Source organism: Sorghum bicolor, chromosome 2 (genome assembly GCF_000003195.3).
Source record: "Sorghum bicolor cultivar BTx623 chromosome 2, Sorghum_bicolor_NCBIv3, whole genome shotgun sequence".
Lineage (NCBI taxonomy): Eukaryota > Viridiplantae > Streptophyta > Magnoliopsida > Poales > Poaceae > Sorghum > Sorghum bicolor.
The window spans coordinates 77,495,663-77,509,904 of NC_012871.2; the positions used below are offsets into that span (position 1 = coordinate 77,495,663).

Below are 14,242 nucleotides of genomic sequence, written 5' to 3' on the forward strand. Positions count from 1 at the left end.
ACTCTTGTCAGGTGTAACATCCAGATTGTAGAAAGGTTTTTACGCAGTAACGAATTAGTTTTAATTCATCCATCGACTAATTTCTATGCAACATCGCGTCCAAAACTTTTCTATGCAGCTTGACCTAGATTTTCATGTATCCGATTGACAGGGTCCACTGCGGTCCCCACCGGCTGGGTGGACTGAGTGGCATTGGTTGATTGCCTGGGGTCCCCCACTTGTGCGCAGATAGGGGTTGGGTGGGGTGTTGGCCGGGACTTCTAATAACTATTTGTAGCCCTGGGCTCCCAATATACCAGCCATATATATATATATATATATATATATATATATATATATATATATATATATATATATATATATATATATATATATATATATATATATAAGAGCAGGTTGGTAGATTTGCGTAATGAGTGCAGGCAATCATTACCCAACCAACATGATGCTCCTGGATGATGGATTTGATTAGCACACGGCATGCGGCAGAATCTTCATTTGTATCTCTGCACTGCTGCTGCAGCGTCTACTTGTAGGAGAGGACGATGACTCCGACCCCGACCTGCTCTCGTGAGAAAAAAAACTATCGCTAGGGCGTTGTTTAGTTCGAAATTTAAAATTCTTTTTAAGATTTTTCGTCACATCAAATCTTGTGGCACATGCATAAAGCACTAAATATAGAAGAAAACAAAAACTAATTGCACAGTTTATCTGTAATTTACGAGACGAATCTTTTGAGCCTAGTAAGTTTATGATTGGACAATATTTATCATAAACAAATGAAAATGCTACAGTACCAAAATCTGAATTTTTTTCAAGAACTAAACAAGGCCTAGAAGTGAAGCAACTGCTGCTTTCCTGGTTGGATTGGATAAAAACCGTCCCGTCGCACGTCTTCTACATAGTTTACATAATATAAGCTCAGCATCTTAAGGAGCTTAGACTATCTCCAATAATCGTAACCTAAAATATAAGATCTATTTATCTTTCGGTAGCGCTACAAGTAAAAAATTCTATACCTATTTTTAATCTTCTCCAACAACAAGCCTTAAAAGACAATATAGGTATTGCGTTGGAGATTTATTTTAAATTCGAGTTTCCAAATGAATCTTCTATTGGAGACAACCTTAATACTCATGAGCCTAGGATTCTACTTCTACCATTCCTTATCCTAATCGAATACTACTTTTCAGTCCCAAAATTCTATATCATCTCGCATTTCAAGGAGCTTAACTAACTCTGAGAAAATCCTGTTAATATTTATATCTTTAAATAAGATCATACATGATTTATTAATGATAATTTTTATGCACCATAGTTATTAGTACAATTTGTTATATATTTATCAAACTTAAAAAAAATTGACGCCTCAGACTATGTAGTTATTTTAGGACCAAGATAGTACTCCGTTAATTACTCTAGATATTGCTTACAACCGCCTCTTTCGAGCAGTGAATTTTTTACCTGGTTTTTAGACTTGAGTCTGAAGCCCTTTCGCAACAGGCAAATGACTAGCTACAATAATTAAAAAGTGCACAGATCTAGTGAGCAATTTGGAATCGAGTCATCGGTCATTTGTTTCCACCCTAGAAAATTTAGATACTTCGGGTGGGTCCACTGCATTGCATTAGCGACATACGGTTGCTAGTCATGGTCAACGGTTAAGGCGTCTAGCGTTCTAAATTTATTGCTGCACCATACTGTATCGCTTTCGTTGGAGCCAGGATTTGAACACAGGAGGACCATGCAAACTAAGAACAATTATATGTGTAAAAATATTACATGGCAAAGATGTATATAGCACCAAAATAAACGTTTGCGTCGCAGTAAAAGAAAAACAGAAAAACTAGAAAAATAAAGAGAAATTTAATTAGTCTCAAGCCTCTAGCCTTCACCTGATCAATCTATTTCTTTGGCTAGAAAAAGAACCACAATAAAAACAACTAATTAAATGGGGCAAAATTAATTAGTACTAGATCCTAACATCAAATGGCAAACAATCAGTTACATATTGTTTAACCTCAGACAAAACGATCACTTAAATGAGTAAAATGATCATTTAAATAGAAGGTTAAACAAAAACACCATTTCATTGTTAGTGTTTAAAAGTTGAGTACATGGGCTAAATGGCCATTTAGACTTTAGATGAATAATGATAGAAACATAGGAGATAAGAGAGATAATAGAAAGACTAATGTTAAATAATATAGATCCCATTGTTGGAGATCAATTTAGAAGGATTAAATAAGGTAAACACTGATTTTCAATTGACTAGCTAATTAGAGTGTGTGGTAGGGGACAAACTAATGTTTGATAGACAATAATAAAAATAAAAGATATAAGAAAATATTAGAAAGATCTAGATTTTATATGTATAAGAAACTATTAGAGACTAATGTGAAATAAGAATAAAAATGTTAGCACATATAATATCTTTAACTAACTAATTAGACAATTAAGCATTTAATTACTGGGTGTACTCAAAGGAAAGAACGGACATTTCTACGAGTGAACTCGCTAAAGCTGAAGATCCACCATCCAATTTAGGCATTGGGCAGAACTCTCTCAATCCAGGAACTAGCTCCTATCTCGATGATTCCATTTCTTGGGGGTGCCAGGCCCCCCTCAGCCTCCCCTTCCCTCCGCCACTGTTTAGGCCTTGTTCAGGTTGCAGAAAAGAAAACTTTTCTATTATAGACTAACTAGGCTCAAAAGATTCATCTCTCGATTATAATCATACTGTGTAATTAGTTTTTATTTTTGACTATATTTAATACTTCATGCTTGTGTTGCAAGATTCGATGTGTTGTTTTTTGGGGGTGAACTAAAGAAGGCCTAGTGAAAATTTTTGGTTTTGGGTACCGTAGCACTTTCGTTTATATCCAATCATGGATTAATTAGGCTTAAAAGATTATCTCGCAAATTGCAGGCAAATTATACAATTAGTTATTTATCTAATCTATATTTAGTGCTCTATGCACGTGCCGCAAGATTCGATGTGACGGAAAATCTGAAAAAATTTTGAGAACTAAACAAGGCCGAGCAAGAGCAACAATCTTCATGTGGACCTTAAAAAACGTAACATATAGGTTGAATAACATAAGTTTGACCAAATTTAAAGTGAAAAATATGAACATTTATTTCTCCAACTAGATGTTACTAAAATATATATATTTTACAATTAATTTAATGATATTTATTTTATTATATAAAAAATATTACTACTTTTTTTATATAACTTTCATAAAGCTTTAGATCATTTGCCTTTTTGGAAAAAACGAGAATTGCATCCTTCAGTAAACAGTGAAGTAACTAGACTTGTTTAGATCCATCCAACATGTACACCATCCATCCAATATGTACCATCATTGAATTTGTGCATCATATTAGGCCCTTGTTTAGATCAAAAAGTTTTTAGATTTTTATGCTGTAGCACTTTCATTTTTATTTGACAAACATTGTTCAATCATAGAGTAACTAGACTTAAAAGATTCGTCTCATGATTTACAGGTAAACTGTGCAATTAGTTTTTGTTTTCATCTATATTTGAAAAGTTTTTGGTTTTTGGGGTGAACTAAACAAAGCCTTATTTAATTTTAACTAAACAATCTTAATATCTTCTATTAAATCCATCATTACTTGTTCGCTGGTCGACTGATAAAAAATATATAGCTTATAAGATAAGCCAACAGGTGTGTGTGCAAATATCTTTGGTTTGCGCCGGCATATCCACACGACACACGCTCGCTTGTGGAAGGAAAGAAGGAAATGATCAAGAAAATGGATGGACACGCCTATAGAAATAGAAACATGGCCCTGTTTACTTCCGAAAAATTTTATAAAATAGGAATAGTAGCACTTTCGTTTATATTTGATAAATATTGTCCAATTATGTACTAACTAGCCTCAAAAGATTCGTCTCGTCAATTTCGACCAAACTGTGTAATTAATTTTTATTTTCATCTATATTTAATACTCCATGCATACGTCTAAATATTCGATGTGACAGAAAATCTGGAAAATTTTATAAAATTTTTGAGGAACTAAACAAGGCCAAAGAAAAATGCGATAGCTGCCAAGCTGTGCGGTCGCTTTCTTCTTCCTTCGTTTGGCCGCGTCCCTGTCCCTGTCCTCAAAAAATCAAAATAAAAAAGTGCTGCCTTTTCATGTTTTTTTGTTTTGTTTTTTCCCCTTTCCCCTTCGCCTTGGCTAGCATTCACGCGTAGCTTCCTACCGGTCAGTCAGAATCATATCGCCGCAGATCTCTCATCATTCCCCTCCTCCTCTTCCTCTTCTTGCTCCTTCCTCACCTGTCGCCGTTGCCAGATGGAGCCGCCTTTGCTGCTCAGGATTCTTCTGCCGCTGGCTTCTCTTTCTTGGCTGCTGCTGCTGCTGCTCGCCCGCGGTAGTGCAGGTCGGTGACCTCAGATTTTGGTTTCCCCTTTCTTACTAGTCTGCTTTGTTTTTGTTTTTGTTTTTGTTTTTGTTTCTACTGATGCTGACTGACTGCCCTCATGGATTGGTTTGGGACTTTGGGCCGTGCAGCGACTGGAGTTATAGGAGGAATCGGTGCCCACGAGGACGAGTGGAGCAGGCAGCCTGCTGCTGCTCATCTCATTCTTGGGTGAGTGAATGGTTGGTGACAGTTGCTTGTCTTTTCTTTTCTTTTCTTTCTTGTTGCTTTCTATTTCTAGCAGCTTGGCCATTCTTCGTAATTTGATCCGGACAACCAGTATACATGGAATATGCATGTTTACCTCCTGATTGTTGCGATACCTACAGTGTATTGGAGCTTAAGAGCTGATTAAATGCCAGGTTATCAATCAACGGGTTGGGTTGGTGAGACGCGCATGCGGGGTATACTTTGATTTCCTCGCTAATCGAAGGAGCATCATAACAGTAGTATCAGCAAATTTGCTACTTTATCGAGAATATGCCTACAAAGCTGTGTGAATTCATCATGTGCTGGAATTTGGGCACCGTTTATATGGTGATATGGAGTATCATCTGTACTGTTGCATACCATAGGCTAGCACTGGCAATATATGATTATGAAGTTATATCAATGCAGCTTTCTCAACTCCATTTCACCAAATGCTGTTTTGCATTCTTCTCTTGTGTTTTATTTTCAAAGCAATTAATTTTCATTTTCGTACCAGAGACTCCAGAAATGCGCAGGCTAGAAGATTGCTGCAGAGTGGTAAAAACGAGCATCCCCAACCACCTACACACGCTCCTCCTCCTAATCCTAATCCTAATCAGAAGAAGCCAAAGACAAATGAACGCCCGCACAGACCAAAACATCATCGACATAAAATGCATGCTCCATCACCCTCGCCTTTTAGTTCTGCACCTAAAGCCTTGCCATCACCATCTGCTTCTGCACCTGCAATATCTTCTTCAGGATCTCTTCATCCATTGGCAGCCCCTCCCCGACTGCTTATTAGCTCTTCACCTTCCATCTCTCCACCACATAAACATTCCTCGAGAAACTACAGTTTGGTCGCTGCAGGGAGTGCAGTGTTTGTTGTCATGGCTGCAGCTTCTGTTATGTACTGTCGAGTTAAGAAGGTGGGCACTGTGAGGCCATGGGCCACAGGTTTAAGCGGGCAACTGCAACGGGCATTCGTAACAGGTAATTTCTTTCTGTTTTGTGTGCATTCCTTATGCTGTTCTATTTCAGTGTGAACTTACACCATGGCACGATACTCATGTTCCAGGTGTACCTGCGTTGAAACGATCCGAGCTGGAAGCAGCCTGTGAGGACTTTAGCAACATAGTTGGTTCTACTCCTAGCTGCATGCTGTACAAGGGGACATTATCGAGTGGAGTTGAAATAGCAGTTGTGTCAAGCTCAGTAACATCCGTGAAGGATTGGTCAAAAGAATGTGAATCCCACTACAGGAAGAAGGTAGCATGCTACTTACCTCATCTATTCTTGTAGAATCCACACTTATAACTGAATCTCCATCGCTTGATCAGATCACAAGTTTATCCAAAGTTAGCCACAAGAATTTCATGAATCTACTCGGCTATTGTGAGGAAGATCAACCTTTTACCAGAGCAATGGTTTTTGAATATGCTCCAAATGGAACGCTTTTTGAGCATCTCCATGGTAAGTGACTTCCAGAAACATCAAAACTTTGTCCGTAGCAGTGCGTTCATTCGCCATAAGCTAGGCAATATGATTTCAGTTATCTGGATCTCGTATTTTTGGTGGAAAATATATCACAGTACACCCACCTGACAACATGTTTGTTTGTATTGCAGTTAGAGAAGCTGATAATCTGAACTGGGCGACACGACTGAGGATATCGATGGGGATAGCTTAGTGTCTGGAGCACATGCACCAGCTGAATCCACCTGTTGTGCCGAGGAACTTTGACTCAAGCACTATATACCTCACTGATGACTTTGCTGCAAAGGTCTCAGACCTTGATTTCTGGAGGGACACTGGCACCAAGGGATCTGATTCCAGTTCAAGCACTGACGATGAGTTCTCCTCAGTTTCAGACATAGATGTCATGGTGCATCAGTATGGCATGCTATTGCTGGAGATACTAACCGGAAAAGTTGCCTACTCCGAAGAGGAAGACAGGGTTTCATTGGAGCAGTTGGCATCTCTCTACTTCGATGGCAACATGCCCCTTGCGGAGCTGATTGACCCGAGCCTCGGTTCGTTCCCTCAAGAAGCCGCGCACGCAATGTGCGAGGTTGCAAGGTCTTGTGTGGACCCGGACCCGAAGAAGAGACCACGGATGGTACAGGTGGCTGCTAGGATGAAGGAGATCACCGCGCTGGGGCCTGAGGGAGCGACTCCAAAGGTGTCGCCGCTCTGGTGGGCGGAGCTGGAGATCATGTCTTCTGAAGCTAGCTAGCTGATCATGGTGAAATAAACCACCGTCTGAACGTAGTGATTCATCCTCAGTCTCCTCCCGCTGTGATTGGCAATTCTTTGGTTTGGTTTATTGTGTTGTGGTTGCGGAGCCTGAAGCAGAGTTGCTTGTGGTATTAGAGGTTTGCTTTTGCATTTTCCTTGGTACCATTGCGTATGTGTATATGTACTGTATATATCATCATAGCAGACTAACAGAGAAAGCAGCAAAAAGGGAAAAGGCTGTCTTCCAATACACTACTTGAGTATATATGTATCATTCATTTACCTCTATTTTTGTACACCAAAATCTGGTCGTTTCTTAGGCGATTGATTGAATTAGTTGCGGTGATTGGTTCGTTTTGACTTGCTTCCAAAACCAAAATCAAAAGACCTTAACTGACACAAATTCTAGGAATTGATTTTTCCATGGCAGAGAATCCTGTAATAACGCACAAATGGAGGAGTCGAGAGAGGAAACGAGTAATTACGTCCAGCTAGCCTAGCGTCGTGGTACACAAGTCAATCAGGATCATCCTTGACTTGCTACACACGTCCTGCTGCGCTTAATTTGGTCGGTCGTCGTCCCTTGCTCGATCCTTAGCTTCTCCGATCCGATCCTATAAATAGGAACCAAATCGATCTATCCATGCATCCGTCTCGTTCGGATCGAGCGAGGTGACCTTCCTTCCTCCGACTCCGAGCGATCCATCCTCGATTCTTTCCATGGACACGAGCGGCATCGTGTCCTTGGACGGGCACAGGCCCGCGGCGAACGGCGTTCCGGGCTCGGGCTCCATCATGTCGTCGTCGTCCACCGGCGGCGGGGCTCCTCCTCCTCCTCCGAACGCGACGCTGGGCCGGCACCTCGCGCGGCGCCTGGTGCAGGTGGGCGTGAGCGACGTGTTCGCCGTCCCTGGGGACTTCAACCTGACGCTTCTGGACCACCTGATCGCGGAGCCGGGCCTCCGCGTGGTGGGCTGCTGCAACGAGCTCAACGCCGGGTACGCCGCCGACGGGTACGCGTGCTGAACGCCATCGCCGGCGCCTACAGCGAGAACCTGCCGGTGGTGTGCGTGGTGGGCGGGCCCAACTCCAACGACTACGGCACCAACCGCATCCTCCACCACACCATCGGCCTCCCGGACTTCTCGCAGGAGCTCCGGTGCTTCCAGCCCGTCACCTGCCACCAGGCCGTCGTCAACAACCTGGAGGACGCGCACGAGCAGATGGACAGGGCCATCTCCACGGCGCTCAGCTCAGGGAGAGCAAGCCCGTCTACATCAGCGTCAGCTGCAACCTGCCGGGGCTGCCGCACCCCACATTCGCAACGGACCCAGTGCCGTACTTGCTGGCGCCGAGGCCGAGCAACCTGATGGGTCTCGAGGCCGCCGTGGAGTCCACCCTTGCGTTCCTCGACAAGGCCGTGAAGCCTGTCATGGTGGCCGGCCCCAAGCTGCGCGTGGCCAAGGCCGGCGACGCCTTCGTCGGCCAAGGGCCTGGTGCCAGAGACGCTGCCGCGGTTCCTGGGCACCTACTGGGGCGCCGTGAGCACGGCCTTCTGCGCCGAGATCGTCGAGTCCGCCGACGCCTACCTCTTCGCGGGCCCCATCTTCAACGACTACAGCTCCGTGGGCTACTCGTTCCTGCTCAACAAGGACAAGGCGGTGGTGGTGCAGCCGGACCGCGTCACCGTCGGCAGCGGCCCCACCTTCGGCTGCGTCATGATGAAGGACTTCCTGGCGGCGCTGGCCAAGCGCGTGCGCGCCAACACCACCGCCTACGACAACTACCGGAGGATCTTCGTCCCCGACGGGCAGCCGCCCGAGTGCCAGCCCGGCGAGCCCCTCCACGTCAACGTCCTCTTCAAGCACATCCAGAGGATGCTCACCGGCGACAGCGCCGTCATCGCCGAGACGGGAGACTCGTGGTTCAACTGCCAGAAGCTCAGGCTGCCACAGGGATGCGGGTACGAGTTCCAGATGCAGTACGGTTCCATCGGCTGGTCCGTGGGCGCGCTGCTCGGCTACGCCCAGGGCGCCCCGGACAAGCGCGTCGTCGCCTGCATCGGCGACGGCAGCTTCCAGGTGACGGCGCAGGACGTGTCCACGATGCTCCGGTGCGACCAGCGGAGCATCATCTTCCTCATCAACAACGGCGGCTACACCATCGAGGTGGAGATCCACGACGGGCCCTACAACGTCATCAAGAAAGGAAGAGCTCACGGCAGCCATCGCCACGGCCACCGGCGACCACAAGAAAGACTCCCTCTGCTTCATCGAGGTGGTGGCGCACAAGGACGACACCAGCAAGGAGCTCCTCGAATGGGGATCCAGGGTCTCCGCTGCAAACTCCAGGCCACCCAACCCGCAGTAGAAACAAACATTTCATTTCGTCATGCATGCGTGCACATGCATGTCTCTTCCTCTTCTTCTTCCTAGATATATTATTGGACCTCTCAAAATAATAAGTAAAGTCGATCTCGTTCTTTCATTATGCATGCATATATTAGAGCAACTCCAACATTTTGCCATCCAATTTTTGCCATCCTTAATATATTTAAGCAAAATAAGAAAAAAAAAACTCTCTCTAATAGTTTAGCACCTTCCCTCTCCATCTTTCTTTAAACTCATAAGAAATTTATCCCAAACGCACATATATGTGTGCGGCCTAGGAGGGCGCAAATATGTGTGTGTCGAGAAAATATTGTTGGCAAAGAAAAAAAAAGAAAAAACAAAATATTTTATATATATCCTCCTAAACGAAATGCTGTTTGTGGCAAGGAAAAAAAGAAACGAAATAATGTTGGCAGAACCCTTGTTGGCAAGGAAAAACCAAATATTTTTGGCAGACTTCTAAACGAAATAATATTAGCAGCGAAAAACCGAAATACGTTGGCAGGAGAAAAACCGAGATATTGTTGGCAGAAAAAAAATATAAAAACAAACATGTGGCTGCTGGGATTCGAGCCCAGGTCTCTACGGCCACAACGTAGAATTCTCACCACTAAACTACAGCCACTTTATTGGCATGGCGTTGTAGAGCCGTTATTTGAATGGAATCATGTGCGCGCGTAAATCATTCATTGCATGCGAGGAACACTATGGCACACATGCTGGGAGTTATTAGGACTCTGTGGAAACAAATCATATTACAACGAACTGATCATAAAATCAGCTAGTTAGGTTTTTTTTGGTGGAACCTGTCTACCTGGGTTCAATTCCTCGATTTGACACAAGTGTTCAAGTTTTCTAAATTTATTCTAGGATTTAATGGTGCTATGCTGGTAGGCGACGTCCTGATGATTTTGTGAATCTCGAGATCTGCCAACTCAGTCGATCGAAAGTGCTCATAGAGGTAGGGTTTGACGAAAACAATAGCATGCATATATATTGGCATTGTGGTGTAAGCCCATATTGTTGGGGGCTGTCTGCATCCTTCCCCCTGGCAGCGTCGGAGGATATCCTTCACCCAGGGGACCTTCGCTCAAATATGTGCGGAGGATCCTAGGGAAGACTAATGCTGACACGTCTTTTGTGATGCTGAGCAAATGCAGGGGCTGAGACACTGGCGGAGGACTGCAGGCGGAGAAGGAGTGAACCTTCGGGCCTTACAGTGGCGGAGGATAGCCGAAGGAAGGGCGAAGGACGCGGCGGAGGGGGGCGAACCTCCGGCGCGTCAATGCCAAGGAACCTCCTGCGATGGCGAGGCCGGCGAACCTCCGGCAAGGCCAGGCTGGGGGACCTCCGACGTAAAAGTGCTGGAGGATCGGCGATCGGGCGGAGGATCCAAGCGTTCGGCAGGCTGAAGCCTCAGGCGAGGGACACGTGAGAAGCTCGTAGTGTGAAATTACAGAAATGACTTAGGGCCAGTAGACTGTAAAATAGGAATATACTGGGATATTCCCCCACCGTCACGGGGCATTTCTGTAATTGTCTTAGGTCGGTTTCCGGGCCCTATAAAAGGGGAGTGGTGCCGCCATTAAGAAAGAGAGAGAGCGCATTTACTGTTTTCACCCACCACTGAGCTCGTTGTTCACTGTTGCCTGACCTCTCACGACACCGAGTGAGAATGTTCCCAATTCACTGTGTCGTTGGGGAGTGCAGTACGCATTTTCGCAACATATATTTTTTTATGCTAAAATTTCGCGTGCCTTAATGGTACTTAGCACAGACTGAAAGAGAGAAATCTTGATCAGATCCAATTTATTTACATATACCTAATAATAAAGTATGAACCACCCCCCCCCCCCCCCCCCCCCCCCCCCCCCGCGTCCTCATATCTCGGGATCCATCACCCCTCACTCACACCTCTATTCTTCTATCAATTACTTTGACCCTTTTTCCTTTACTTTTAGCTCTATCCTTTGGTTCATCACCTTTCACTCGTTCACTTGTTTCGTCCCTGGTCTCCTACTTATTTCAAAGCTACAGAACTGAACTTTCATCAGTAGCACCACACTAGTCATGTTGTGTCGTGGCTAGCCAGATCCATGCAAGCCAGTCAATCACTACTATAAAAATAATTTGTACTCGTGCTTCGTATATATTTTTTTTAGGGGTGTTTGGTTTGATGTTACGTTGTCTGATTTTGGGGTGACCAAAGACAGAGCCGTCTCATTTGCGTCACGATCGACTCACGGAGGATATGATGTCCTCGTCTGTGTTCCTCCGTCTCACTCTGTCTCTTTTCTTTTGTTATGGCCTTGTGGCCTGGTACTGGATGGAGTGTGAGCTTGGAAGGCTGCAGGATGGCGGAGGTCGAGAGAGGCCACAAGCGGAGGACGACCTTAAATTACTTGGGCGCGCGGCTGCGACACAAGACAATTAAGCGGCCTTTTGATCACATCCCTCACCCCGTACCTGCTCCACCAGCGCCGTGAACTCCGCCGCCGCCTCCATCGGTTTCTCTCCCGATCCGCTCCCCACCCACACAATGCAAGCGCGACCAGCATGATCGATCGCCCACCTCTTCTCCCGCAGCCCACCGATCGACGCGCTTGGACCGGAGAGTCGTCTGGCACAGCCAGAGACGGAACCAGAGCAAATATATAGAGGGGGGCGAGTATAGAAGATATACATGAAGATTACACTTGGCTTAAGCTCCATCACTTAAAAATAACTAACTTTGCATATACTTTTAAAGAAAGTTTTAGGAGTTAGGGGGGCATGGCCCCTGCTAGCCCCCCTAGTTCCGTCACTGGGCCCAGCAGCAACCCGGCCTCTCCAATTCTTCTCTACATGCATGGTGCTGATCTGAGCCGCTCATCAGTCTTCCTCTTCGTGGATCGGATGTTGGCCCTCCTGTCCTACATACCAGCCTCCTCTCCTCTCCTCTCCTCTCCTCTCCTCTGCCATTGAGATTTATATATGAAGAAGCAAGCAAGCTTTCTCGCGTCCCTCTCCGTCTGATGTGTGCTCGATATAGAGGAGGAGATCGATCAGGCTCTTCGTCTTGCGTGATTTATTTGCTGGCAACCTTTGTAAATCGTGCTCTCAGTCTCAGTTTCAGCCTATTTCTTGTGCGCATCCATTGCATGTGCATCGAGTCGGGTGTTGGCCACATAAGGCTAATCTAGTCACTTCCCAGAGCTTCCCACTTAAATCGAATTTAATAATAGATCTAGTTTCCACTGAATGGAAGTATTTATTTCTTGGAAGAGTCGAAAATAAAGTCCAGATCGATCTTATACACAATGAGATGTTATGCAAACAAACTCATGCATGTTTACACACAATGAAATTCCTCTGCCCTGGAACGGGTGGGGCACGATGGAACACGGACGGCTCTCGCAGCCGTGCGGAAAGAGGCGCCAATGGTCGGATTGCATTGGACGGGTATATTATATATATATATATATATATATATATATATATATATATATATATATATATATATTCCTTGGCCGCCGCATTGTGTACGCCACGCCCTCGCCCAATTGCAGCCCAACACATACAATCAACTGCAACGCCTACGCCACTCCGGCCGATTGTGAGTCGCCGCCGCATGCACCGTCCTCCTCCTCCGATCCGCTTCTAGTCGTATCGTACGTAGAGGTGCGTACCTGCATGCGATTTCTTCTCCTTCTCGATCTGTTACCCCCGATCGATCGATTCAGATTCTTTGTATTCGAATCGCAGGAGGGGGATAAGGCAAATCGAATCAGATCCTAGTCTTTAATTTGCGCGCCGGTTCGTGTGTGTGTGTAGGCCGGAATCCGGATGCCATGGCCGGAGGGAAAGGGGAGTATGATATTGATGATGCGGGGAAGCCATGTCTTCTCGGTACGTCAGATGAGCCGACGACGGGGCAGCACCTTTACCTCATCTTTGATGACTGGCCGTGGGGCTACAGCATCCGCAAGCTAAACTTGCCGTTGCCATTGCCGCCCCGCTCTCCCCATCACCATCAGCCGGGGCCTGTGCCTGTTAAGCGCTTGCTGCCTCCTTGCATCTGCTTGGAGGCCACGCGTCGTCACCCCTTGTTCTTCGCCGCCGTTGGCACTAACATCATCGCGGCGCATACCAGGAATGACTTTTTCAATGCCCCGGTGCCCGAATGCATCCTGCCCGTCTTCGACGTCCGCTCGCTCGGCGTCAGGTTTGGCCCTGGGCTGTTGTGTCCAGCATTTCCCCATCTTCATCACCGTTGGCGACGACGAGCTATTCGCTCTGGACATGGACAGCTTCAAGATGTTCTCCATGAAGCAGCCACAACATGAGTGGTCGTGGTGCGACCTCCCGCTGCCGCCGCTAATAAAGAGCATGGACGTCACCTCCATTGCTGTAGGCTCCGATGGATGTACCATCTTCGCCAGCACCGATTCTGCCACCTTCGCCTTCGACATCGTCAATAGTGAATGGAAACAATCCTCCAATTGTTCGCTGCCATTAGCCGGCCATGCAAATTATGTCCATGCTCTAGGCATCTTTGTCGGGCTCTCAAGAGTTCCAGGCACCTATGGCCACCTCTGCTTCTGCAGCAAGTTAGGCGGTGATGATGAAAACGTGAGGCTCAGCAAGGAGAACCTGTTGCTCAAGGACCCAGTTAATCATGTAGGCGCTACACTCGTCTACTTGGGAGGAAGTGAGCCTGGGTTTTGTCTTGTGGAGTGCGTCTCCACTACACAAGACAAAACTGTCGACATGCAGCTAGAGGAGTGTGATCAGCTGGTGAATTGTGTGGATGAGGCCGGGGGTGGCAATTGTGGAGAGCTACATCAGAATGTGGATGAGGGGGATGGCGCGTCGGGAAGCATGCAGCATAGGTATCTTTACCGTTTGACGACATTCTCTCTCAGCTTTGACAACAATGGAGACCTGACGACTGATGAGACTTGTGTGGAGCAATGCTACAAGGTGCCTGAGG

General features: G+C 46.0%; 1 non-coding gene and 2 pseudogenes across 2 annotated transcripts; 2 read left to right on the forward strand and 1 right to left on the reverse strand.

Annotated features, from left to right (window-relative positions):
- LOC8084983 lies at positions 4,194–7,130 on the forward strand (annotated as a pseudogene). Its single transcript, XR_002450438.1, has 6 exons — positions 4,194–4,414; positions 4,546–4,624; positions 5,160–5,635; positions 5,721–5,911; positions 5,983–6,115; positions 6,271–7,130. The product of XR_002450438.1 is annotated as an inactive receptor-like serine/threonine-protein kinase At2g40270 (transcript).
- On the forward strand, positions 7,324–9,338 carry LOC8084985 (annotated as a pseudogene).
- TRNAH-GUG lies at positions 9,824–9,895 on the reverse strand. The gene has a single exon. It is a non-coding gene; the product is annotated as a tRNA-His (tRNA).